This window comes from Athene cunicularia (genome assembly GCF_003259725.1).
Source record: "Athene cunicularia isolate RWA chromosome 4 unlocalized genomic scaffold, athCun1 chr4_part3, whole genome shotgun sequence".
NCBI classification, from domain to species: Eukaryota; Metazoa; Chordata; class Aves; order Strigiformes; family Strigidae; genus Athene; species Athene cunicularia.
The window spans coordinates 16139102-16166799 of record NW_020799100.1 but is presented as its reverse complement, the minus strand read 5'-3'; the positions used below and the strand labels follow the sequence as shown (position 1 = coordinate 16166799).

Sequence of the window (27698 nt, the reverse complement as noted above, 5' to 3'; positions counted from 1 at the left end):
ACTGATGCAGGAAGCGTGATGCACTCCATGTCCCCCTTTGCTTGCCTGTTAGTGTCTTATTCAGCTATCACAGGACACTGTAATATAAGCTATGTACGGTATCATTCTAGACAAGAAGTAAAGTGACGCTGCTTTTCCTTAAATAAAGTTTGTTTGTTTCAGCTCTCATCATTACACACTGCCCCTTTTTTGGCTGCCAAAAGTTGCTTGCTAATTAAACGGCATCAATTCCTAGCCGGTTCCTTCCAATAACATTTCTGAAGCTGCACTCTGCTGAAAATATGGCACTTGGACTCAGATTCAGCTTGTCCCCAACACCTTTCACTCCATAAGGCTTCTGCATAGCGCTAGAGAATGCTCATGACAGCTGTACTTCAGTGAAGCAGGATGAAGTTTGTATGTAATGCACGCCTGGTTGCATTTTGGAAAATGAAATGCATGCAGAGCAGAAAAAAAAAAAATAAGTAGAATGTTTTCCTTTTCAGATAAAGCAAAGGTATGGTTTCTTCTAATGCTATGTTTACTAATATGAAATTACTAAAGAGGTATCTGTATCTTTAACTTGTTCATCTAGTGTACATAAGATTAAGCTATTTTAAATTATATTTTAAAATATTTTCTCTTATTGTTCTCTATGTGTTTTGCATTACTGCCTCATATTCCACATGGTAAGCCTTCTACTTTTTGCATAAGCTCCAGTATCTGCCAAGACAAATAATGCTACTGCTGGTAGATGTATTTTAAGATGAAATATTCAGGGCTGGATTCTGCCACAATTGAGTCTGCAGGAATGGCAAAGTGAGCAGGTTGGAGTCCTTCCTCACAAATCATTTCTATTATTCTCTCTGTAATGATGGGCATCAGTTGCTGAGCTGTTGCTAATAGCCCAAAATATTTCAGTCAATTGCTTTCTCCTGTTACATACCCCCTATTTTGCATGAATGTTCTTTGCACCACTTCTGGGAGATTTGTGTCTTTTAAATCAAACATATTTTATTAAAATAGCATTTCTTTCTAATCTCACTAGAAATATTAAATCTGACACGAACAGTGGCATAAAGAGTGGGAGAGATTTTTTTGTTTTGGTGATGATAAAACCGAATATTAAAATGGGGTTTTGAAAACACAAAGTCTAATTCTTCTCTCAGTTCTGGGGGCTGACTTTATAGCAGTTGTGACTTCATAATTCTAAACTCAATAAACATGAAGGAAAGGTGTATCCCCTGGCACTCCCTGGATTAGCTAATGTAATGAATTTCAGCTGTCAGGGTTTGTGTTGTTCATGAGTAAATGATGAGCCCAAAACCGTTTACGTCAAGCTCCTCTAGGAAGATTATGTCAGCTGAGCTACTAGAGGTGCTCAGCCTCCTCGGCAAGTGATATTTGGTGAAATGAAAGATTTCATGTGAGCCATAAAAAGAAGGGCCCCAAACTTGGCATCACTGACTCACATGCTGTATTTCAGTTTTAACTTGTGCTCATGTGTAAATGCAGCAGAAGCTGATGGTCATTTCAGTGGAACTTACACTGGGAGCTGGATTCGTGCTGGGGACTAGCTCTTAGCTAGGTCTGCTTGTTTTCAGCGAATAAATCAACAATATACAGACTAATGGAGTGTTCAAGAAGAACAAGGGAAGCAGAGGTATGCTGGGTCTTTTATCTCCAGAGTGTGAGTCTCCTGGGGGCATGATTTGGTTCAGTGTGGAGGAATTCAGGATCTGCTGGGAGAAGCTTGCAAGGTACACGCTCTAAGTGAAGACCCGGGGAGCATCAGTTCTGCCGTATTGTCGCCTGAAAGCTGACAGTTGCTCTTCCTAGATTCTCCATAAATCTACATACTCTCTCTCCAACAACAGCTGTGTTACTCCTTCCATCATGGCATATGGTATTGTTAATCATTCTTACCGAAAATGTTTAGTTCTAAGAGGAAAGCTTTTCATCTTTTACTGCAGTATACAAGGATGAATATCTCTTCCCCTTTTTATCCCTTCTCCTTTCCTCCAGGAATTCTGCATTAGACAGGGCACAAGAAGCCGTGGCCATATTGACTTGTCCCACAACCATCTGAGTTGATGAGAATTCACAGGGGTATCAATTTTTGTTGTTGCGAGATTTCTGTATGTGTTTATATGAAAGATGTTCCCTCTACCATGAGAGGGAAAATATAGACTTAGGAGTCCTTTTAGCTTCTGTTGTAGCTTAAATTGCCTGGGCTGCATTGGTCTTTTTCTTCCAAATCTGAGAATTGCCTGGAAATGGTGTTAGATCCACTGAAAGACTGATGCGTGTCATCGTCAGTGCTTTGTTGGCACGAACCTTGAAAAATTTTGAGTGTGAAATGATCTGAACTGTGCTTTCAGTGCAAACACTAAACCGTCCATTGAAGTTAATGGAGTGGCTGAAACAAACCCTACCTGAATACCTTCTAGTGTGAACCCAGCAGTTAAGAGCTCAGTTGTGCTGTGAGCATGAATGAAAATAAATGTTTAAACTTGTTACTATAGCATAATTTCCACGTTTTTGAAGGTACTGGAAAGTATGGCAACTAAGAAGCCATTAGGAAAGCTCTCTGAGTAAAATGTCATAATGGAAGTTTTATGGAAAATTGCAGACTTGAAAGACTCTGCAGAGTCTATAAAAATGTATCTTTTTTATCTGCTGGGTAATGACATGGGAACACATAGTAAATCCTGCATGTTTCTAACTTTGCAACTTTTTGACTAACTGTTTCATTTAGGTGATGAATTTCTCCACTTTCTAGTCACTTTCATACAAGGTTAATGCTTGGGGAACATCATTTATCACTTCAGGATTTGAACCCCCTAAGCATGTATGATGATACCAGATAGAAGATTTTCCTGGCTTTTTGTAAAGGTGTTTGGGCAATGGTCTACTATTTGCTGAAAGACTTAAATACCACCTTGCTCTGGTATCTGAACCAGGTGGCCTGTCATTTCTCCTATTTCAGGCCCATTTCTAGAAGCAAGAGAATGAGAAAATTAGATCTGTGTTTCCTAAATTAACCCGTCTTGGTTTCTTGTTCTTTTCCTGACGCCCTACCTGCCTGCTTGCAATGTCATCATTTTTCACAGCACCCATATGCCTCAAATACACCTGAGCAGAATAAATCCAGGGCCAGTACATTTGATATCAACCTGGAGGACACATAGAAGGTCCTTGCTCCAGTAACTATAGCAAGGACAACCTTTTTTTAGGTGGTAGATGCAGAAGGAAGGAGGAGAACAATAGGAAATCACCACAATATATTCAAAAAATATGGACATTTTCATTTGGGTCCAGTGTCAGCAAGGTGATGTCTGTCAGTCTGGATCACAGCTCAGATAGAGTTCTGCCTTTCCTAATGCTACAGGAAACTTTGGACTAAGTTAAAAGATGAACTGCTGTTTTATTCTGCATCATTCCAGTTTTGTTTTGTCAAAGTCATTCTACAGTTTACAATGTCGTGGATCTCTCAAATGCAATAAAACAAGCAGACCTGACATCCTTACCTGGATACTAGGTCCTGGGATCATTGTGCATTTACAATTACATCCAAGCAGCAGCAAAATACAGGGTGGTTTTGTAGCTTCCCTCAAGCCAGGAATACACTGCTGGCAGGAGAAGGACCATCTGAAGTACATTTTGCAGCTATTTGTTCTCTTAAATAGTTTAAACATAAGCTGCTGCTATCTGTATAAAACATGGTTACATAAAAAGAAGTCTGCTCCTGGAAAACTAATTTGAGTTGTATTATTACATCCAGAGGAGGGAATATAATGAGAGAAATGTTTTTTAAAACACCCATTGGTTAGTCACAGTCACATAATCAAGAATCTTGGCCCCTTGCCCACAGTTCTGTTTTCATGTGGGATTTTTTTTTTTTTTTTGGTAACATTTAGTCTCCCTCCAGGCATACATAACCTTTTTACACAGAAAAGCAGACAAGCATGGCAAAATATGGGGATGGGGAGAGGGAAATCTGGGATAGCAGCTGGTAATGAGGAAAGGCAGCTTTCCTCAACCAACAGGAAATCTGATTAGATAGAAAATGTTAAGGATGCTAATGTGAAACAAGCAGCTTTGCGGTTGCCCTTGACAATGGCTTGTTATCTCCATCCCTAGCAATGGGATGACTGGCAGAGCCAGTCCCGGGGGCGAGGAAAAGGTAGGACATTTAAGCACATTGTGTGGGAGGCTGACTCCTGTGCCTACTCCATGTGCACACACAGTTTTGTCACCAGCAGAAATTCAGAGCCTTTATGTTGTCATACCGAATGTCCCTTTGGTGCTCCAAGCATTGTGTCACCAGTGATAGTGCTGTTACTTGGCACGCTAATTATACACTTTTCTTCTAGACCAAATCAGTCCTATTAGCCCAGCTCCCTCATTTAATTATGCTAATGCATGTGCATTTCTGCATTTGAGAGGATAAAAAGGAGGAGGAGAACCTGTATTTGAAATCATGGAGAACTGTTAGAGGTTTTTAAACTTTACATATTGTTCAGAACTGAAAAGGTCTTTGTATTCGAGTGGGGAATAATAGAGATGAGCTGTGTGAAGCATAGGTAGAGCCGCCTGTGCCGGTCGTGTCTGAGATGTTCAGACCCAGCACACTTGTCTGTGAGATGCCAGCGAGGAGGTTCAGCATCTGCGCTGTGCGTGCATTGAACCTCAGATTTAATCTAGACCAAGAGCCCCTGAAAGGAACTCACTCGTTCATTCTCATACCGAGTTATATCATCTTATTTAAAAACTTTATTAGGGTTACGGTCCCTTGACACTAATCACATTTTGTAATCTTCCATGATGTTTTTCATCATGTCTTTTGCTTTCAGCGGAGGTGAAAAGTGAAGACTTGGTATCCCTTTTACCAACGCTCTTGCAGACGGGATTACTTCTTTCTGCAACTAAACTGTCTAGCCTGGAGCAGTTCACCCCAGGGAGAGAATAGGGAGGGCAGGCAGTCTGCTATTGCCTGGTGTTGGGCCCTGCAGCCCTCAGTGCTCTCATCATCAACCCTTCCCTCAGAAAAACCTGGTTCTTGACTCTGCTTTTGCCTGCACCTCTTGGGTCCTCCTGTGGGGAACGTGAAGTTTTCACCTTGCCTCATTCCTGAGTCCTGGCACTGGCAAGGAGCAGCAGTGAGACTGAACAATGCCTGAGCTTTGTCCAATACTAAATAAAAATAAGCTCTAAATCCTATCTGTCTGGATATACATGGCGTTGCTGCAGCTGTAGGACCGTATCTGTAGTGAAGGTTAATCTAAATGGGGTAACAGACCACAAAAGCCAAAGGTCTGAAGCTGCCGCTGTTATAATGGCTTTTCACCCCCAAAGAGAAACTGGCTTTGACTTGAGTGATTAAATGATAACCTTCTGTTTCATGGCATTGGGAGGCAGTGATGACAACTGCACTTTTATTTTCTTTAGATGCTTAGTACATAAAGCAGAATAGCTCAGTCCTGTAAGTGGCTGAGCCCTCTTGCCTTGATCTTCCAAAGACTTTACGCACACAATTAACTTTAAACATGTGAGTGCTCCCAGAAGAGTTGAAGGGGTTGGGATGTATTTAATGAGCTTACCTGAGTGCAGTCTGGGCCTGTCTCAGGTTCAGGATCAGACAGTGCAAATTCAGATTATTTCCACCAAATGTCAAGATTTACTCAATATTTACTTGTGTGGAAATGAGATCAGAACCCCCTCATAGAGTTTAGCTTGATTTCTTCGCATCATATCACATCATATGATTGTGTGATTCTTTTCTTACTCCCTTAGGACTTCATATGGTTCGTATTGCCACAGTGGTTCACGATTGAGCATGTATGCCATCATGGCACTTCTGTGCAGTAGGGCAATCTAAAGTTTCCCATTATAAAGAGGAAAGTGAAGGACTTGATTCCCAAAACTACTGGGGCATGTCATCAACATTAGCAACAATAACACTCTACTTAATCAGCTGAGCACTAGGTACTTAACTGTTACCTTCGGAAGATTCTGGGGTGTGACACTTCTAGCCGTGCAGAAATATATCACAGTTGGGAATTCAGCATTTTTTCCATGGACTTAGACTCTGAGCTTGCAGCGGCTCTGTGGCAGCCTGGGCCAGCTGAGCTGCCAACCGCCTCCAACCCTCCGCTCCTCTCACTTCCCGCCACGTACCTGTGCGTTGACATGTGCTTCGGCAAGCTCCACCACCAAACACCGCATTTTCTGTCCATGTCAGTTAGGAGAGGCTCAGCACAAGGTGAGCCCAGTGCCAGCCGTGGCAGGAGGGGTGGGTTGGCATGGCGAGGGACAGGGGACAGGAGCAGCCAGCATTAGCAGGTAATGCATGAATGCTGACAGGTTATTAGGTTCCTCTTTCAGCTTTACCCTAAACTGTTATCCTCTACTACTACTTTAATTTTCTGCACCTTAATTACCTTTCACCAAGTACTTGGCTCTGTGCTTAGTGTTTGCACAGCCAGCTGTGTGCCGCTTTATAAAAACCATCTCGTCTTAAGGTGGCTGGACATGATTTAAGAATAAGGTGGTGGTTCACTGTTTAAAGTTCGGGGCAGGAGGCATCTAATTGTTGATAAAACATTTCTATCAGCAGGTACTGCAAAGCTTACAAAGTGTATATTGAGGAAGGCATTTGAGGTTTTGAAGAAAAGTCACTAAATGTAGCATTTCAAATTGTGTGCACATCTCTTTGTTTCTTGAATTCACATTTACCTGCCACCTCACAGGTCACAGTGCCAGAGCTTTCCTTAGGGCTTTACTTGGCTCCCGAGAGGCTTGGAGATCAGTGTGTTATACACAGGCATGATTCCTGCATCCTATTTATTTGCTTTGCTAATTCCTTTTAACTAGTTAAGGTTATTCTACCTACCTGAAAAACAGACTTTTTCAAAGGCCTATGGCTCTTGCTGTCAGCTGAGCATGACCTAAAATAAGAACTGCAGCTGGAGGATCCTTCTCACTGTGTATGCACACACCTCTTAGTCCAGGAAATAGTGTGCAAATCTTACTCTGTTTGTCAGACTCACATTTTTAGAATAATGTGGCTGGAGGAAATGAAGATAAAAAATAAGGAATAAAGATACCTCAAGCACCCTCTTTCTGATGGAAGAAGGATTTCAAACTTAACAGTACCACTGCTCTTCCCAGGATGCTGCCCAAGGCCAGCAGCTCACAGAGGGGCAATTCAGCTGGGGTCTGGCACTGATGGAGCAATGCTCATCCTGCAGTTGCCTCTTACCCAGCCCTCTTCAGGGCAGTTGATGTTTAAGTCATAGTTCCTGAAGACTATGTTGTCCTTTGATCAAACCTACTGTTATAAACTGCCTGCGTATGCACCTCTTATTGAATCCCTGCTCCCTTTTGGACTTTGTTCTTTTTTCTGCTAGACACTTTCTTTAGTGCCCAGATGTTTCCTGACCTCTGTAAAGCATGATCAGATTTCAGACTTCTACTTGCTGCGGATTTTCCAGTATATGCAGACCTGCCTTTCTGGATGACTGTCCTCACAGAGTCATCAAGCAAGAGGGTCCCAAGGGTGTGGGTAATAGATACATCAGGAGAGGCACTAAGAGTCCTCAGTACTTTTATCTGCCATCTCAGCTGGCCACAGGTAACAAATAGGAAATTATGTGGTTTGTTGAACTGGCTTTTCCTGTGTAAAAATTCAAAGGTGCATCTGTAATTGTGAATTGTGTAATTGTTTAGCCAAATGTCCGCTCTGTAGCACTGGGGAAGTTTAAGTAAGTAATGACATTGGGGAGCAGTTTTACTGCTTTTATTTCAAGACGATGGGTTTTAATTCTCAAGCTGGAGCTGACCAGTCACTGAACAGGCAATGACAACCAAAAGAGATCTCTTCTCTCTTACCTTATCTGTGTACTCAAGGCAAATCTTTTATCTATGCCTTTTGCTATTTTTCCTCTCATCTCAGAATAAATATTCACTACGGAGACAGTATCTGGCACTTAGCATATCTGAAGTAGGACATTTAGACCAAATGAGTCACACTGTTATGCTTTTCTCAGCTCATCTGTAAAGGACTCTTGGAGAGCTGCAAAGAGTGCTCCTTGTATGGAGGAAGGCCTTTGTCTTGCTGGGTTTTCTTTCCATGACTCTCCTGAGAAAGCATCAGGCTTCGCTCTTCAATCTGTCCTAATTTTAAATAAGAAGATGTAGTTCTTTATTAATAATGAAGGTTTTTCTTTGTACTTTATTCAGCTACATGGCCCATCATAATTATTGCACAACCCTTTATCAGTGGTAATGTCTGTAGTACTTAAATACGGGCCTTTGGGTTGAGAGCCAAATTTCTCATGATGTTCTAGCTTAGGACAAGTCTGGAAACAAGGAGTTGTTAAACTTTTAACTATCACCGGAAAGTTGTTTCCTTTCCCAAGGCAATCGCTTACAAAAGCATTTAGGCACGTCTGCGTGGCGCAGTGGAGCGCGCCGCAGAGATCCCCTAGCTACCGTCCCACATCTGTGCAGCCCAGCGCAGCGCCATGCGGTGGTGTTACCTATCCCAAGGATAATTAGCTTGAGTAACTCACAGTATTATCTCACAGGATGTCTGTGGTTTCCAGTTCCAGGGTTAGCTCAACCTATATCTAATTCAAAGGTTTTTGTTCTTCATTCCATCGGCAGTCTGGGTCTTCAGCAGCTGATACCTCTGAGTGCACAGAAGTGAAGCGACAACAAAAGCCAAGGTTCAGCAGAAAGTCTAGCAGGCTCCTTACCTCATCTCTAGGATTATCTGGAAAAGAAGAGGAACTTAGTCTTAATTTGAACTCAGTCTGGTCTCCATGTGCTCCCTCAACTCTGTGTTTTTCTGTCATGTGTCTCTTTCTGGATACTGCTCTGTCAGAGTTGTGAATGCTTTCAGAACAAAGCTGAAGAATTATTTTTTTATCATTGTTTTTTTTATAATTGTATAAGCAGTTAACTTTTGGTGATAGTATTTTTGTCTCTGTTTTTCATTCTTTCTGTAAAGCTAAAGAAACTGAAGAAGTTTTACCTAGACCTCAGTGAGCACAACAGAAGTCCAAAGATTGCAAAAGGCCAGAGTTTTCCTAGCACACTTATGTAAAATTATTGAAGACTTTTTCAGTAGTGTTTGGGAAAAAGTCAATGTTCAGACTGTTTCATACTCATTTTTTTTTCCCGCTGGTACCAATCTACAGAGTTTTCCTGCAGTGTACAAGTTCTTTGATTTTGCTTATATGCTTAAAAAAACCCCAGCTTTTGTAGGACAGTGCAAAATATTTGCATCTCTTCTTTGAAGCTCTTGTCCTCCAGGACGGAAAGGTGTACTATCAAGTAGTGGTGTTCGGGAAGACTGAACAGGTGATTGCTGGGTATTGATCCCAGTGTGCATGTTTGTTTCTTTCTACCATGTGTATGAAAACAGAGACAAGACAGTTTTGGGGTTTTTTTTTTTTCTGAAAGGTTGAAATTACAGAGTGGTAGGTTAAACCCTGAAGGTTACAAGGGACATAAACCTGTGAAGGTTCTGACCTGCAGAGGTATATCCAGCACATGGCTGTACATCCTCTTCAAGTGACACATTGTTCCTTGAACCCTTGCTGTAAAGAAAATGATGGTGCATTTTGGAAACAAGGAGAAATTCTTTCTTGGCTTCTTGGATACTCTTAATCTAAAGCTGTCTACCACAGTTTTCAATTGTGCTAAATAATTCTTGCATGATGATTTAGCAAGGAAAAAAATGAAGAATATATACAAGTTACGGCACAAGAAGTCTTTAGGTGCCAGCTGTCTTTCACGCTTGACATTTCCACATGACACAACAGTCCCTTCTAGAAAGGTTATTGGTGCAGCTGTGTTAGCTCTCACAGCAGAATAAAAATCTAGTGTACCAGCATTAAGCCAGGTTTTAATTTCTTTTGTGTGGCACTTGACAGAGAGAAGTCAGAAAAGCACTGGTGTGGGTAGTGGTGGCAGAGTGTAATGTTATGCAAATACCTGAGCATCTTGATTATTTTGCTGGAGCCCCATACAGAAGACAAATGAGGTGGCCCAACCCTGCTTCCTCTTGATTCATGTGATTGAGATTTGGATTTTCTGACAAATATTTTCTAAATAACAGCTTAACCTTTCTCCTTATGCTTGGTTTTCCTTGTTCCTGAGACAATGCACCTGTCTCAGGGAATTTTTTTTCCTTGGATCTTGTGGAAGAGGCACTTTTTATCCCTCAGCTGGGTTTCTTGCAACCTTTATTGAGAAGGTCAGAGGCTCAGCTAGCCCTAGAGCCTCACATCCTTGGAGGATGAAACTAAGAGGTTTACTACAGAGGGTGAAAAATTATCTCTAAGCCCGAATCAGAACTTATTCCATACAGCAAGCTGGTACTTTAGCATCCATTCAAGATGCATCAATAAACTCGTGAGACTTCTCAGGGCACGGAGGACTCTGATGCCAGTAAACTGTGGGCTGGTGACTTCAGGAATAGGGGTGTTTTCACTCCTATCTCCTGCCTTCCCTCATGGACACCATTGGTTTGGAAGCTTTACCAACTTGGCCTTCAATGTTGTAAAGACAGATGGGGCTGCTGAAAAAGAGTCAGCCATGAAGACCATCTGCCGGACAAGAATCTGCGGTGAACGCAGTGCTAAGTTTTCCATCCTTTGAAAAAGGCGTTAACAGCATAAACCACATTTGTGGTGACTGTCAGTCTGTTCTCCAAGCCTGTCTTTCCTCTGAACAGTCATATGGTTTGTCATTTCTGCAACAGGTGATGCCAAATATGACAACTAATTGCAAGAGTTGTTAAAAATTTAGAGTTAATTTCAGTTGTGCACCTTTGCTTAATTGGTGCCTGCTCCTGTTTCTCTGCCTCTGCAACTCCAGCTTGTCTGAGTCAGTAGTTGAAGACTGAGTTTTTCTCTCTAGTTGTTCTTACCTCTGGTGAGTATAATCATTCTCTCATTTCAGACGAGTGACAAAGCTGACATTGAATATTGCTAGTGTCTCTCAAATATTGTTAGTAGAAAATGTTTAAGCCTCAAACAGGGTGTTCTCTTCTGATGATGAGCTACCAGCATTAACCCGGTAGAATTCATATGGCTGGTCTCTTTATGATAAATTTAGATTAAATACACTGTAAAAATGGTAGTAAGCAAAAACTTGAGCTGCCGAATGCAAATAAGGGGTTTCTTAAATCACTTGGATATTAAGTTAAATAAATGTAAAAATGGTGAGGAAATTTTGCTGGTCTTTGTGCTAATAACCAAGGAGCATGTTTAGGAAATTACTATTTTAACTGAAAATAATTTCATGTAGTGCATTTAATATGTGCAGTGAAATGTACAGTCAGTATGAAGTGGTTCTGGATATATTAAAAAAATGCAGTGCTAGTTATTTCAAAGTTGAGGGAAGCTCTGAGTCAAAATAAGCTTTCCTGCTGGTGCTGAAGAACATATTCTTTATGATATGCAATTGCTACTCAAGTGGAAGATATCTCTAAAATTCATGTGCTCTGCTTAAAAAATTTCTCTGCTCCTTGATAGTTTCCCTCCTAATAACAGACATGGAGGTTATTTAAAAATCACTTGTCTGCTAGGTTGCTGAGCCAGCTACCTTCAAGACATGCTGATTAGCCTTGAAGAAGACTAAACAGATCGCCAAAAAGTTCCTGAATTAACGTGGACTCCTCCTCTTTAAGAGTGATGACCTTCTAAACAAGAATCGGTAGGTTGTTTTAAAGGATGGGTATTTCTCCTGTGGAGGTTTCTCTTGGCTGCTTATTCTTTGGCACACTAAGGTACATGCTTTCCTAAGGAGGCCTCTTTTGTGTGTAAATATTTCTTTCAAATTGAGAATACAGGAGAACATTCTTCGGGACATAATGGTAGCAGATACTTATGCAGGCTGATACCACTGGGAACCCTGAGAACTGGATGAGTTAATAGGTCACGTCCGCTGAAGACACTTTTTAAGATAAATGTACTTTTCATTTGCTGAAAAACACTCTATTCCCCATTCCTATTAATTTTAATTTGAAAGTAAGTGTGGACTGACCATCAGAATGAAAGATGGATTCAGTACGGTGGTGAACAATGATAGGGGAATGGGTATCAAGAGCAGCAAGGAGGAGAGGCAAATTTTGAACCATAAAGCATCATCGTACTGAGGAGGAGGGGTTGAAATGGGAGAAGGTGAATCCGATATTGGGGAAGAAAAGTCTGCTAGGAGAGTGGGTAAGAAGATGAGCAGGGTGCTTTTGGATGAATCTGTTGGCTGCAGGTGAGATCCAGAATTGAAAAAGAGAGGGATCCCTGGGCTCCAAGGAAGTTAGAAGGCCACTGCATCAGAGAGGAGTTGGCAGCCACTTCTGGGTAGAAACCTGAAAGTGAGAGAAATGACCTGAAGAGGACAGAGGGCTCTAAAGTAAAACAGATTAGTTACTTAACTGCAACTTTGCTTTGAGTAATATCATCTTTATTATGCCAACGCTGCCAGAGAAACATGGCCTCTTCTCCTTGGGTTGTTCTGCCTTACCCTGTGAAGATCAGACCCCATGAACTGACCAGCCAGATGCACAAAACACAGCAGCTTCTTCTTTAACTCCATATTCACAGCTCTCTTCATACTGTCATATGTAAGAATTTATTTAATAATCTAAATAAGTGGATTCCAACCACACAAATATTTGTCCATATCCTTAACTTACATATTTTTAATAAAGTACATTAACTTATGTAGAATGCTGACAATTTATATCTGATCAGGTATATTTATGGGCAGATTCTTTAATTTGCACATGCAAAGGAAAACGTGCATAATTGTCCATCCCAGAGAATAACTGAGGAAAATTGCTGGGTAGCACTATGTCAATTTGTTCTGGACATAATCTTTCCTATAACAGAATTTGTACTGCCTCAACAGAATTGAAAAGGTGCCTTTTAAAAACTAATGTCTCAAAAGGACATTGGGGGGGAAAAAAAAAAAAAAAAAAAAAAGCCAAGCCCAGTACTTGTGCCAGGTTTTTTTTTTAGTGGTATGTTTTGGAGTTGAGGGTTTTTTTTAGGAGCTTTATTGCCAACCGTTAAAGTCAGCTTGTTTCCAACAGAATGATGTTGAGATGGATGCTTGCCGACATTTTTCTTTGTAAGTCCTTGGCCAGACTCTTATTTATGGGTAAAATTGGAATTCAGTCATCCTGGGATGGATGCAGTGAGAGTGGTACTTGATTTCAGATCGACTTACTGTCTGACTTCTGTAATACATCCCCAAAGTTTTCATCACATACCTCTGAAAGGCACCAGTGACTTAACCTGGTGCTGCAGAGGAGTTCTATATTTAGTTCTACTCTCTTACGGGAGTTGTTTCTTGTGCCAAACTCTCTACCTTCACTCCTTGTTTTATTTCTAGCAATCTTTCTGTATAACCTGTGTTTCATGAGTCATTCTGTTTCCCTCTGAGTCGATGTCTGAGCTCAATCTCTTGTTGCTCTAAGTCCGTCTTCTCTCTGTTTAGTTCTAGGGAAAAGATTCTGGCTGGGAAGCAGGAGGAGACTGGGGACGGAGCACCTAATAAAGTACTGTCAGCTTTTCAGACTTGATGTCTGTGACGAACACTTACTTTTGAGGACACAAATCTGTAGGGATATTATTTGTTTTTATATAATTCATAAGTCAAGGTTTATAAAGAAGAACATGCAAAACTAAACTCACGCACCAGATTTCTCAAGAGACTTTTGTTACTGTAGGTTGGTTAGAAAGGAAACTTTAGTTAAAAGGTTCAGTTGTACTACTTTGATTTAGGATGGGACTCCAGGGAAGGATCAGAACAGATTGGTTTCTTGCAGTTGGTACTTTGAGCAAATTCACAAATACTTTAGGGCTTCTTAAAGGTCTTTAAAAATCCAGTAGTGACAGTGTTAGAGTATAGGAGAGTTGATGTCTGATTTCTCCATCATTGTAATAACAAGACTTGTTATTTCTTGTGTAATATAACTTGTTCAAATTGGCATTGCCCCATTTGAAGTCAATGGATCTTGAAGCTGTGAAGCAGAGGGATTGCAGGAGCAGAGTGAGTATTGGCTGAGAACTGGCTCCTAATGCTTTTTTCTAACTTTCTGAGAGACTAAATACTCAAGGTTGATTTTATACGTAGTGCTGCCAAATGTTCTAGGAATCCTCTGCCACTCCATTAAGCTTAGCTGCAATGAAGGTCCTGTAAAGAACAAGTGATAATGGCTTTGCCTGCTTCAGCTATTCCTAATAGCTCCTTCTTCTCAGCAGTCTATTAAAAAACAAGTGAGAGGGAAGAAGAAGAAGAAATCCATATGCACAAAATTGAGAGATCTTATCTGGAGCTATGTCTTCTGCAGCTTTTAAGAGTGTAACATGAACCCTGAAGACATAGGAGGCAAGTGCTTTCAAAACTGTTTTTTGTTAAAGAAGAAATGTGGTTCACCAAAAAAGGGGTGTGATTGCACGTGCCATATCATGAAATGTATGGGTCACATTTCAAATCGACTTTGTATTACATAAATTTATTGCTTGCATTTGGGATCTAAACTGAGCCAAGAAAATACTTTCTAGTTTGGTTTTTTTTTTTTTTTTTTTTTTTTTTTTTTTTTTGGAATAGTATGATTTTATGAATTCCCTGCTCTGAGAGGTCCAAAAATAGTTAGGAACTTGAGACAGCCTGAAACTACACTGGCTTTAAAATCTGTGTTCCTAAATGGTTTCTGGCTATGAGATGACTTTGGGATGTGCACAGTCTCTCACTCAATCACTTTTATTAATTGTACTTCCTGAGCTCCCCTTTGCTGAGGAAATTCCTGGTTTAGGGGACATGTAGCTAGGAGGGTGACTGGCTACAGCCACAACACATATTTAATGCTTAAGAATTGTGTGGGCAGGTCAGTACTTCCTCTGTAACCATGTGAAAGTCTCCTGAGAAGTTGCAGGAGTGTTTACTGGAGTCTTCCAATATGAACTTCTCCTTTCACGATTTATAGAGGTTCCTCATTATAAGCCATCTCATCCTCCATTTTCTGTAATAACGAGACTGGAAGCCAAGTTGGGAAATTATCTTCATCTTGCAAAATTGTTCTAAACCTTTCCCTCTCTCTTAAAGATTGCTCTGAAGACTAATACATCAATCTATCTTACAGGGTGTCTGTATTCTTCAACAAAACTGCTTGAACTAGTAGATGTGAGAGTTTTTCCAACACGATGGAGAAAACTATTGGAATATTAGAGAAAGGTGTAGTCTGAGCATGAGTCAGAGCTTTGCATATTGGAAAACTTCAGATATTTTGGGATCAGATTCCGTCGTTCTGTGTCCATCTCAACAAATGAGCTAACAGCTCAGAGAGCTCAATCCCTTGTCGTGTCCTTTCAGTGTAACCCTGTGATGCCATTTCACTTGTTGCATTTCATTGCAGGGCAAGGAACTGAAGTGTAATGTGCATATTACATTCAATAGAGGCTGAATTAGTCAGTCTGGTTTTCCTGCTCCTGCGTAGGAGGACTCCATCTGTGTTATTGTCAAAAACCATGTATTATGTTAATAGTTGATGCAGAAGTCTACTTTTTTTTTTTTTTTTTAATTCTCCTCTACCCAAAGATATATCCCCAAAGATATATAATTAAAAGTTACTTTCCCTGGACAAAAAAAATCACATTTTTCTCTAAAAGGAATTATTCCACCTGGAGACCAAAATCAGGAAAACCAGTGAAATCTCTCTTCTCTTTCACTGCTAACAAATATTCATCTCATAGGTAAAGGATGGCCAAATTTTATGTTTCCATACACATCTCCGATCAGTAAGTTCCAATTATATGGCATATAAAAAAAATGCGGGTAAAGTTCTTCTCTAAAGTCTCTTCTGCTCAGAGCTCTTCTGCTACAGAGTGTGTTCACTTTGACTGTTTGGCAGGGAGAAGGGCATCAATGAAAAATACAGTCGCTAAGTACAGACAATATGCAAAGGAATGGCTAGAAAATTAAAGTATGTAGGAAAATCCCCAAATCGGTGTAATTCTTGTGTTTTACAGTGGCCATATTTCCTCCTTGGTTGTCAGGTTTGTGGACTAGAAGTTAAAAGATTAATGAGCAGAAACACTAGCAAACATCATCTTCACAGGGGAGAGACTGTTGTGCTTGCTGACTTGCACTGGCATAGTTTCAGCTTTAAAAGATTCAAAGTTTATTGACTGGGTAAGCTACCCTGCAACATTAATTGCTGTTGTCTCAGGACACTGTATTTCTACTTAAGGATGTGATTTCATTAAAGTAATAGACTTAGTTCTTACTTGTACTAGGTCATTCATACATTTAGATGGTTGGAAGGAGTCTTGCAGTAACCTTAAGTTATTCTTTCAAGGATGTTACATCACCTTTTACTTCCCTTTGCACTAAGGGCAAATAAAAGTCAGGTGTAATTGGCTTGTGTGCTTCCTTAATGATTAACAAATATATGAAATGGCTTAAGACAGTCTTGAGATTTTTTTTTCTATAGCCTCTCTACTATAATTAAGTCTGTTAGTGTTGAATAATGGGTAAGCCAGGAGTACGTTCTTTTTTCTCATAGTGAATGAAGGAAAATGTCAATGCAGAGACCAGATTAGATATGCTGCAGATTCAATATTCTTCATGGCAAAATTGCTTGTTAGGACAATTAATGCAGAGGTGCTGTGACTAGGTGTAAAAAAATGCTGAATAGTGTCAAGTTTCTAATACGTGCTGTAAGTTCTTGGGTCCTGTTAGGCAGTGGGAGGTGGGAATTCAACAAGGAGAAGCGATCCTTGATGCCTGAATTGTATGCAAACTGAGCAGCATTCTGCACAGAGTAGTACATCAGGACACAAGGAACTAACCTCACCCACAAAGTGCAATAGTAAGTTTTCTACTTGGATTTCAAGCCTGAGAGGATTAGATTTCTCTGAATTGAAAGTGGGCTGCCATGACTCAAGGCAGAAGTGACATTAGATCATCTGAATAATGGAGGCCACAGGATCTCTTCCAGACTGTATTATTAAGCTCAGCACTTTGACTCAAATATATTGCTTTGAAAGTCATCTCATCTTCAAGATGCACCGTCTTCTTCATGGTCTGCTTTCCTCTCAAAAGAGAAAATTGCTCTGAAAAATGGTTGATAAAATCATCTTCACTTACTGTAAAATTTCCTTCGTCGTATCCATATTTTAACTGTATTTTCTAGATGGACTAGGTTTTTGGTGTATTTAAAGAAAAGCATAGATTTTCATTATACGTAGAATAACATCTCATAATAGCATCGCGTGTTTATGGAAAATTGGGTTTTGTGGAGTTCTATAGAAGGGAGGTTCCCCAGCTGTGTTTGCTACAGCTGTAGAGCATCTGTCCAGGGACAGTGTGTGCACCAGCATTATGTGGAGGGGGGGACTGGGGGACACACCTGTGGCTCCCACACCCACAGGGAAGGTGAACAGCTTTTGGGCCAGCTCTGGCAGTGTCCTTGGAGTGCTCCCCTAAGTACTGCTCTAGGTTTGGGGTGGCTTTTTAAATTAAGTTTAATCCAAAAGCATTTGGGACCCAGTAAAGAGTTATTTCCAGCTAATTCATGAACCTAAATTTTGAAAATTGTTGTCAGTGGATTTCAAACCCATTCATTTGTCTGCAGAAATGATGTGCTAGGAAATGCTCAAGGTGGTGTGTTAGTGAGAATCCTCCCATGCTAAAGTATCTAGAGAAAGAGACAGACCTGCCTTTCAGTCAGGGCTGAAGTGGGTTTTGATAACTGAGGAACCGAATAAACCAAGGCTGTTCTTTTCTGGAACGAAGCCATTCTTAAATTAAATTTCAAGTATGTGTCATTTTTTATTTCTCCTCTTCCCTTCTCCTCCACTTTAAAAATGGATAAATGCAGTGGAGGGAATGGGAGTCATCAGTATAAAATTAATGCTCTGAGAATGTTCCTGTAAGTTCTGGAGTCAGAACGAAGGTGTCAGGCTTTCTTTAACAGCTTCCCAAACTCGAGTCTTATCTATCTTTTAATTTGAGAATTATCCTGTCTCTAAGGTCTTAATTGTACTCTCTATGATTATGGGCCAGCATATGTACAGGGAATGTTATCAGAATACTGTGGCAGTCGAAATCTCCTGTAGATATGCCCACAAGAGGCATTTCTCATCTCCTCCAGGCCCGCTGTCTTCATACTCTCCTCTTTGTGCATCTCTGGCATGTGAAGACTTAGCCTTTGCATTGCTCTTATTGGCCCAAGAGAGGTCTAAATTGCATTTAGATCTAAATTGCATTTAGATCAGGGTTATGTAGGATGAGAAGGTGGGGAGGGTCAGGGAAAGGGGCCACATGTTTCAGATTTAACGCTGTGGTGTATTATGAGTAACTAATTGGAGCGGAGTAATTAAAGGCAGTTAATCAAAGCAGGGAAACATGCATATTTACTAAAGGGTTATTACTGTCTTTGTCATCAAATAGAATTCAGACACTGACAAATTGTAAGATGATTCACAATTCATTTTAAAATTGCCACAGATTTGAAACTCCATACACACCCCACCCCCCCCAATCTGCAACAAAATAAAGTTCAAGAAATTGGCATTAATGAACATACACCTATAAGGCTAGAGAGAGGGTGGTACAGCTAGTAAGGAAACTGCCTTGTAAATCCATTTTAAAAAAGCATTAAGAAATTGTTTTACCAGGGCTCCTAGAGCAACTGCACATGCTATGATTGATCTGATCATGTGAAATATTGATCACTGACAACCTTTAGCTATAAGGAGACTGTGCAGATTAGAGAAATATACATTAAATGCATTAAATTTATATTTCAAAAGGCTGATTACAGAGTTGGACTTTGGGAGGAAGGGAAAATAAATAGGGAAACATTCAAGTTCGGCTAGCAGGAGAAATGTTTCTTGAACTGGTTTAGATGATTCAGAGTGGGACGCAATGGCATTTTGTCACCAAAAAAAAATGTCTTGATTAATAATACAGAAAAGTAAGGCGTTAGTTTTACAAATGGTACTGAATTGAGAGTCAAGCAGATAATGAGAAACAATTTAATCTAATACATGAGGGGGATTAATTTTGAGTACCTGGGTTGTAATAGGGCAGCACAGCTCAATGCAGATAAATGGAAGATAATAATCTTAGGAGTAAAGAACTCCATAGTAAATGACTGCTCAGATGGATGCTGCAGCAAGCTGACTCGGGGAAAAAAATGAGATGTTACTGGAGAAAAATTGCCTATTCAGCAGCAAAGCCAGAAAGAGGAAATGTGATATCGAACTGCTGCTGCTGAAGAGGAATAGCAGAGGACTTCTAACACTGTGGTTAGTACTCACCTGCGCGCTGTAACACTGGTGGTGGAAAAGGCAAAGTGCAGGTTCCAGAGGGGAATGCAACTTAGATGGGCAAAAATGGTCCTTAAGGTTCAGAAGTCTCTATAGAAAACAAAAACCCTGGTTTTGAGAGAAGCAGGGCATTTGTAGTTTTATAGACTTCTGAATCTTCCTGCAACATGCACCCACCAAAAATTTTGGGTTACATTCTGTAGTTGGCACAAGACGTAGATTTTTACCACCAATACCAGATGGAAATTTTTATTTATGTAATCTGGGGTTCCTATGTTCATGAAATGCAGAGGAAAACCAGTGGGGAAGCCCACCCCGTGTTGCTGAGCTCTCCTGAGAACTTATCTTTTCGGCATCATGAGAGGGAATCATCTTTACGGCTCTGTCTGACACGGCCCAAGTGTAGGGCAGTATGATGGAAGGAACCAAGGTACAAGGCTCAGAAGAGAGGAAAATATAGTCTACTGTATGGCGAAATTGTGGGAGCCTTGCTTTTGGAAAAAGTTCCTCCGTCCTCTCTGCTTCAATCTGTAATGTTTTGGCCTTCAGTGTTTTTATTTTTCTTCTTGTTTTAAAAAGTGTTGCTGTGATGACTTGATACAGTTTAGGTTTTCTAACACATTTGTAGCATTAGTGCTGTTGTAAACATAATGGATAAGAAGTCAGACATGGGTTTGCAGGAAAAGGAAATTGGTTTAACTCCTACTAAAAGATGCCACTTCTCCTTAAAGTTGTTGTTCACTTCATACCTAAATAATACCATAAATGCCCCTTTTTATTTTTTTCAGTATTTCCTTCCACCTGGCAGGAATTCTGTCTCCTTTTCTGATGTCATTTGCTTCCATTTGCAGCTCCAGCTCAGGGTGACTGTGAGGATCATTCTGTGTTTACTTGTGGCAGAAATAAATAGCATATTTATTTATTATAATAGATACTGGGTAACTGTTCTGGAAAGGTTGGCATAGGTGATGAGCCTTCGCCGTAACTGAGATCAGTAAAGAATACATGCTTTTAGTTAAGACTGAATATTTTCTAAGCTAGACAGTAAAGCACAAATGGGTGATGATGTCTGTTGTTACTGTAATTGGATTAATTGGATTAATATAATATCTATCCATGGCTTAGTGTTGTCTCATATAACAAAAGCTGTTCCATTCCCACCCGGAAGCATGATAATCTAAGCAGATACTCCCAGGTATTATTTCTGTGTCAAATAATAAATCTATATGAGGGTCAGATAAAACACATGATTTTCTGTCCATCCTCAGGCTGCTGGTAGGAGATCAATAGCCCTTGTTGCAATGTGTTAGAAGGAGACTTCTTAGCTGGGAGTGTGGTTGGCCCAGTAAATATCCTCTGCATCTTCCTGCAACATGCACCCGCCAAAAACTTTGGGTTACATTCTGAAGATTATCAAGTGTTCTGAACATATCCAACTTTTCTTTAAGGATAAAACATTACAGGTAAAATACACATAGGAACAGTGTACTAACCTCTAGGGATGCTCCAGCATTCCATCTTGACAGCGATTTAATTAGAAAGGCAAGTAATTAAAGAATGAACATTAATTAAAAATCAATAGTTTCAGCACTCTTCCTCTGCAGTTAACATACATATTTTTTTTAAGGTCAAACTCTATAGAATAGTACTGTCATAATGCCTCAGATATGCCAACTGTCAACACTGAAACATGGAAACTTATTTAAATGCATGAGCTGGGACTGGGGTGTAAAGCCACTTGCACATCACTGTGGGAACAAGGTGGCCTGGTGGCTCTTGTGCAGCCAGGCACGGGTGCCTGGGAAAGGGTGGCCTTTGTCCCTGCTTGCTCCTTGCTGAGTGTGGCCCTAAGGTGCCTAAAGCCAGGGCTGGACCTCTTCTTCCTCTGACCCTTCAAGCTGAAAGAAGGGCTGTTACTGGCAGACTCGCTTTCCGTAACACCACGATGGTTTAAGCCACATGTGTGAAATGGATGTCATGTCAGCGCCAGTGAGCTGCGACATAAAGCCTGGGTGTCCTTGACGGTGCTAAAGCTGGGCATAGCATCTTCATTGACTCGTGGGTCTCAACACACACATCGGTTTGAATACATGAATGCCCAAGCAGGTTTGCTTATACCCTCTTTTTCTGCTAATTATATTTTTATGGCTTCAGAATTCAAAAGCAAACTTTATTTTTATAAAGCCTTGTGCATGTCTAATGAGAGTCTTGACATGAAAGCTTTCCCCATCCCCAGGTACCTTGGGAATCCAGAGTGTAGGAGCCCTGCTGCTGTACTAAGGCACTTTTCAATTACACATTTTTTTCGTCAGGATCTGCTAAACCAGAGTAACCCAGAATGAGTTTAACATGGTCCTATAATTACTAAACCTTGTTCTGCCTTTCACCTCTTGAATATACAGCTGTGAAGATATTTTAATAGAAAACTATATGGTAATGGGTTTGATCTCATTTGTTAAAATGTCTTATTGCAGCTAAGCAATACTCCCAGGGGACAGAGGAGGCGTGAACCAGCTCGTGGACTGGGGGGTTTGAACTTTGTGAATTGGTCTTGTGATAAGGCTGAGAGCAGCTCAAGGGGACCTCTTACTTTGGCTCCCAAACTCCAGTCCGCTGCCTACCTTGCCAGCATGAATATCCTTTCCAAACACTATCCCAGGCTTTCTGCAGCGTTGTTGTCGCTGCCAGTTCAGCAGGACCGATACAGACTCACCACCACAGAGCCATCGAGTTGCATGGCCTTAATGAGATTCAGGAATTCTAATTATTGATACAGCCTTCATCAATCAAAATTCTAGAGTCTGTCTCAAAAGACTGTCAGTAACCCAAAGGCCAGTGGTTAACCTGCATGCTGATTTTGCAGTGACACAGAGGCACCCCTGATTTCCACAGCTCACAGAAGGTAATCACTGTAACTGGAAAGTAATCTGCAAGAACAGTGTTTCAGACCGTGCCCTATGGGTCGTGCTGGTGCCCAGTGTGCTGCACTCTCTGTGGCCGCTGCCCTTGCTGCAAGAGTTTTTCTGCGCCTTGTTCAGCAGCGTTCCCTGACACCAGCTCTTCCTTGGCCCTGAAGCACCAAACGTGTAGTAATTATTCTAACACTGCGTTGTGCAGAGTCAGGAAAATTATTATTACTCAAGGCAATTTTATATACGTTACAAATTTCTTTTACAGTTATCACTTTAAATTAGGACAAAATGCTCTGTGATTTGTGACTTTATCCAAGGCTCCAGCCAAAGAAACAGAAATGTGTGCAAGGAGGGAGCTAATTTTGTTCTGGACTGTGCCCTTTCTACTGCCATGCAACTTTATGGCATGTCCAAGAGGTGTAAGTGAAAACAAAGTTTTTCCAAAACATAGAGTACTTCTCCAGTGTGTGATGTGGACAAGGGACCAAAAAAGACACAGAAGAGACTCATCAAAGGTGGATTTTCAGGGTCTAATGTTGAAGCTCCAGCCGTGGAGGCTTAGTGCCATTACTATGCTGACACAACAGGCTTGGGATAAATATTTTGACTCACCAAACCCCAGTTCAAATTTACTGTCATGAAGCATCCATCTCACTGGTCTTCTTGGAACCTACCTGTCTGTCTTCAGCCCCATGTAAAAGACTGCAATTAAAGCCTTACCTTTTTTTCACTTCATATCATAGGTCTAACTTTTTAAAGAAAATTTTGTTTTAAAATTAATACAATCAGAAAGGCAGTTTAAATAACAGAATATTCAACAGTTTCTAAAGCCTCCTTCAACAGATTTGAGTGCAAGACTGAAAATGAACTGTTATCCTTTCAGTTATAGTTACAGAATGCAGATTTGAATTGCAAAAAGGCCATTAAAAATAGCTTGTGCAATTTAAAACAGACTGAGTCAAACTGACAAAGCAGAAAATAACATGAACTAGAGATGCACTTGTGTGCTATATCATGTTAATGGTTCTGTTTTCTAAACCACAAACAGCTCAATAATATATGCTGTTTCCAAACAAACATATGTTTTATTAAAATAAATTAAGATAGAGAAAATACAGCAGTGTGGTATGGGAAAGAAAACAATTATTCAGGAAGATTAAACTTGCTATACTTCAGAGGCCCGTGGCACGTCCCCGCTGGGATTTTCTGTACTGTTTGTAAAGATTTTATCTGCAGATTTTACATCTGAACGTAGTCGTTTTGTATGCAAGGCCATGAGCATTACATGACAAAGATACAGCACAGGAGGAAAAGTTGTCCAAATGCTGTACATAGATACTTGCTTAAAAGCCATTCTGGAGTTTCAGTAATCTGACCTTTGAGATTCAAGAGGACAGCAACAGTAGAATAGGAAGAAATGAGGTTTTGTAGTTACATGTTTGGTCTGAGAGCCAAAGCATTTGTATTTTGAATTAATATAATTCGTGTAACTGATCGGCTACAATGGATATTTGACAAAAGAAGCAAGTTAAAGCCCTTGTGGCAGCAGCTGTGTCACACTGACAATCAAAGTAATAACATGTGCCTCTTGTGTCTGGGGCTGGGCTGGTGATGCTTCTTCGGGGCCTTTCCCAATGTTTGCATTCTTCGTGGTGAGGCAACGCGGGGTTTTGTGCTATGGACTTCTGCAGCCAAAACAGGCTCCAGAGTTTCACTCTGGACTCATTACACCAAAAAGGTTTAGAATGCTGTTTTTCTTCTGTAGGCTGATATCCGTATGTTATGGGCAGACGTGATGCTGCCTGGCACTGTGATGTGATCATTCCTTACATCTGCATTTTATTGTACATGATATGCCTGTGAGTGCTGGATGCCCAGAGATCCCCCCTCTGGCTAATCTGTCATGTTCCCTTGACAGCTATTAAACAAGGATTTATCAACATGACTCAAAGGTACCTTTCTGGCAGTTCTAATATGTAGAAATTTCAATAAGGAAACACTCTAGCTACTTGCTGATGCAGACCATGAAGCCAAGTGAAACCAAATGTCCTTAGGAGGGTTTTGATCTAGCGTCTGTTGAAACAGCAAAGCTGGGTCTTCTGATGAAGAGTATGTCCAAAAATGGTTGAGTGCATGGGGCCCTGGCCTTTCTTTCTGCCTGCCATGGTGGCTCCTGATGCGGCTCTAGCTCAATTCACCCAGGTTGTGGTGAGGAAGAGCTAAGTGTGTAATACCTGCTGTGTGGCTGAGCTGTATCCTGCTCAGGTCTAGTCATGTCAACCAGTACAGACTCTAGAGATGGGACCTTGGGTCTCTGTTGAGATGCTGGATGCTATCAGGTTACCCAGGGGTGCAGGCAGAGGGTGCCAGGAATGTTGCCAGTGCAAATCTGGTCTGGAGATTATCTTTGAGCCTGAAGTTAACTTTGAGCTCAGATGTTCCCTTGTAATCCCTCAGCTGCTGCTGGTTTTTGCCCTTGCATACAATTGCTCCTTGGGGACTTCACATGTTGGAGAGAATTAGTCTGGGTGAGGTTTACCGTTGCTGTATTTCTGGCCATTGACAAATTAATAGGTCAGTGGTTAAAGCTGATGACTGAGATGTTAATTCATTTTTCTCTCAGACTCTGACGCTATATTGGGTAAGGCTGTTTAAAACCTTTAATTTGAGTCTGGGCTTTGGTTTGCTAAACTTTTATGAAAGGTTCCTTTTATTTTTCTGTAAATACCTGGAGTTAAAAGATACAAAGTGAATTTGAACTGTGTCCTCTAGAAACTGGAGTTCATGTGGGGATAGCTGGGAGTTGGTTTACTTGGCCTTCTGATATCCGTGAGTCTCCATGGTAGTGCCAGTAATCAAAATATCTAGTTGTAGATTAATTGCAGCTAACTTTTGGCAGGGATTCAGATGGTTTTAGGATTTAAACCAGTCTCATAGTATCAAATAGATTTGGCAGGGCAGAGAAGAGGAGGTATCTACTGCAGAGTGCATATACTTTTCTTTTTAGTATTTAGGGTAGGTGAGCCTCCATTTCTACCTGGCATGGTATTTCCTTTATTTTGCTGTTATTTTTCATGATGATAAACTTTGCAGAAAATTCTCTGATACTCAGCTGTGAGATGTTTTATATGTTGTCCCACTGTAGGTAACTGTGGTTGTGCTTGAAAATTAAAGTCCTGATTATTTTGAATGTGTTTATGGTCTCTGTCTTCAAGGAGCTATGGCCTATGCACTGAGCTCCGTATTCCTCTCCTGTTTACTAGCCCTTCCCCTGTCTACAGAGCTTCCAAAGACTCTTCATCGTAGTGTAGCTCTGAGTAACACCCCCCTCACCTTGGGTAATGTAGCCTTGCTGCTGCTTGGAGATAGCAATCAGAGTCAGGCAACTTGGCTGTTTGGAGAGCTGTGCTCAGGTGTAGGGTAATAGATATCCTCCACATACAGTAACATGGGCAAATTGGTTAAAAGGAATCTTGACAGATAAGTGTATCAAAGACTGGGAGGCACTTAGATGCCGTGCAGATCAGAGCTGGGGAAGAGCTCAGATGTGTTGTGCTGTTCAACATCTGAAACGAGGAATGAATCTGTACTTCGGTTGTTAAGAGCCAGCTAAGAACTATCACTTAAAACACAGAGCTCACATAGCTCTTTAGGTAATATTCAGGTTCTTAAATGTGTCTCTAAGCTGTTGTTTTACTAAATCATCCCATCTGTAACAATATTTCTAGACAGAGCCATCTATTTTTCTCTACTGGAGTTAATTCTGTAACCTGTGATAAGCACTGTGTTGTCTGCTATATAATACAACATTAAGAAAGGCTGAACCAAGAAAATAATAATAAAAATAAATAATAATAAATACGCATCATAGATTCTTGTATAAATAATATTGAAGTAGAGGAAATGTCAAGTACAAAGATGATATCCAATTTATTTTTATTCAAAGGAAACAGAATAAATTCACTGCATTGTTCCTTATTTTCTAGGAACAAAGGCCAAATGCAGTGAGAAACCTTGGATCTATCAGCTTATGGAAACTTGTTACTTTGCTGTGACCTGTTTGCAAATTCAGCTAGGAGTTTTTCAATTGACACTGTGATGAAACTAAAGTTATTTTGGCTATAAACCTGCGTCTCTTACATCGAAGCCTGTTGTTGTGGGCAGTTTTAGACTTGCAGATAGAAACTGGTGGTCTTCAAACCTTTCCCCTGCAGTTCTCTTGGTGGTATGAGTCTTGTTTGATGAGGAGCAAAACATCATTTGGGTTTGTTATAAAGATATATGGCAGGGCTGGCGATTAAACAGTGCTTGGCTTAGCGAAAATCAAATTGTACAAAGCAGAGTATAAATATTAAGTGGAATGTGTGGTATACACTGCCTAGTAAATTCTGACACGGATTGGAGATGAGGAAATCTGAAATAAATGCAATAGTAGTTTTAAAATCATTCAGAAGTAGATTACTCTGAAATATGATTTCTGAGCTTGATGTTATACGAATTGTCTGTGTTCTGCTGATTGAGAGAACACAAGCGCCAAGGTAGTACATTGGCAAAGGATGAGGTGTCAGAGCAGTGTGTTGGTGAGGGCAACAGCAGACATTATGTTGCCCCAGGCAGCAGTTATTTTATGAGTCAGCTTTGAAAAAAAGGAAGAACAGAACATGTTTTTCAAAACAGGAACTTGCTGTAGGACCCAGCAAATCAAAGGTGGTTGTTAATCAGAGACAAGGCAAATAAACTTAACTTTTTTTCCCCCCATCCCTGAGAATTTGCAGTCAAATTTTTCCCTCCGTGGTGCAATTGATTCCCTTTCTCGTGTCTGTTGTTCCCACTCAGTATGCAAAAGGATGATGGGCATTTCTGATGGGGGTATGCACTTTCTGCTATTTTTAAGTTCCTGCAAACCTGAAGATGGGATAAACCACGGTAGCACTGAACATAACAGGTCATATGAGGAAATAGTGTTGCAAACTAATTTTTGTCATCTATTTCCATGATTTAAAATACACGAGAGCATATTCTGTGCATCAGTGCAGCTGTCACTCACAAAGGTGGCCGCTTGAACATATGACTGATGTACAGTAATAGTAACTCTTCTGGCAAGCCAGCCAAAGGAGTCGGTATGAAATTTGATTGCCTACTTAAAGGACTAAAACTGGCTAAGTGCCGCTGGAGCCATGCACAAATATGTCACCTCACTGTGAGGAAGAAAAGTGGCTGGTATAGAGAAACAATCACTGATGATACTGCATCTAATATTCTTTGACCCAGGAGTATCTATATATTTGACTCAACGCTCAGTGCTCACAAGTTCTCCCAACTCTTTTCAACTTTAAGCTAGGGAACTGATGAAAATAAAGGTGAAAGGTAGATTACTATTTAGGTCTTGTTATGTCAAGCCTAACAGTCTTCTAATAAATGAATGGCAAGAAAATACTTCTTATTACCA

The 27698-nt window shown here is 40.5% G+C and overlaps 1 protein-coding gene across 4 annotated transcripts in view; it reads left to right on the top strand.

Moving 5' to 3' along the window:
* Nucleotides 1-27698, top strand: part of FGF13 (fibroblast growth factor 13) — a 260995-nt gene that overhangs the window by 144241 nt on the left and 89056 nt on the right. The window lies entirely within an intron of this gene.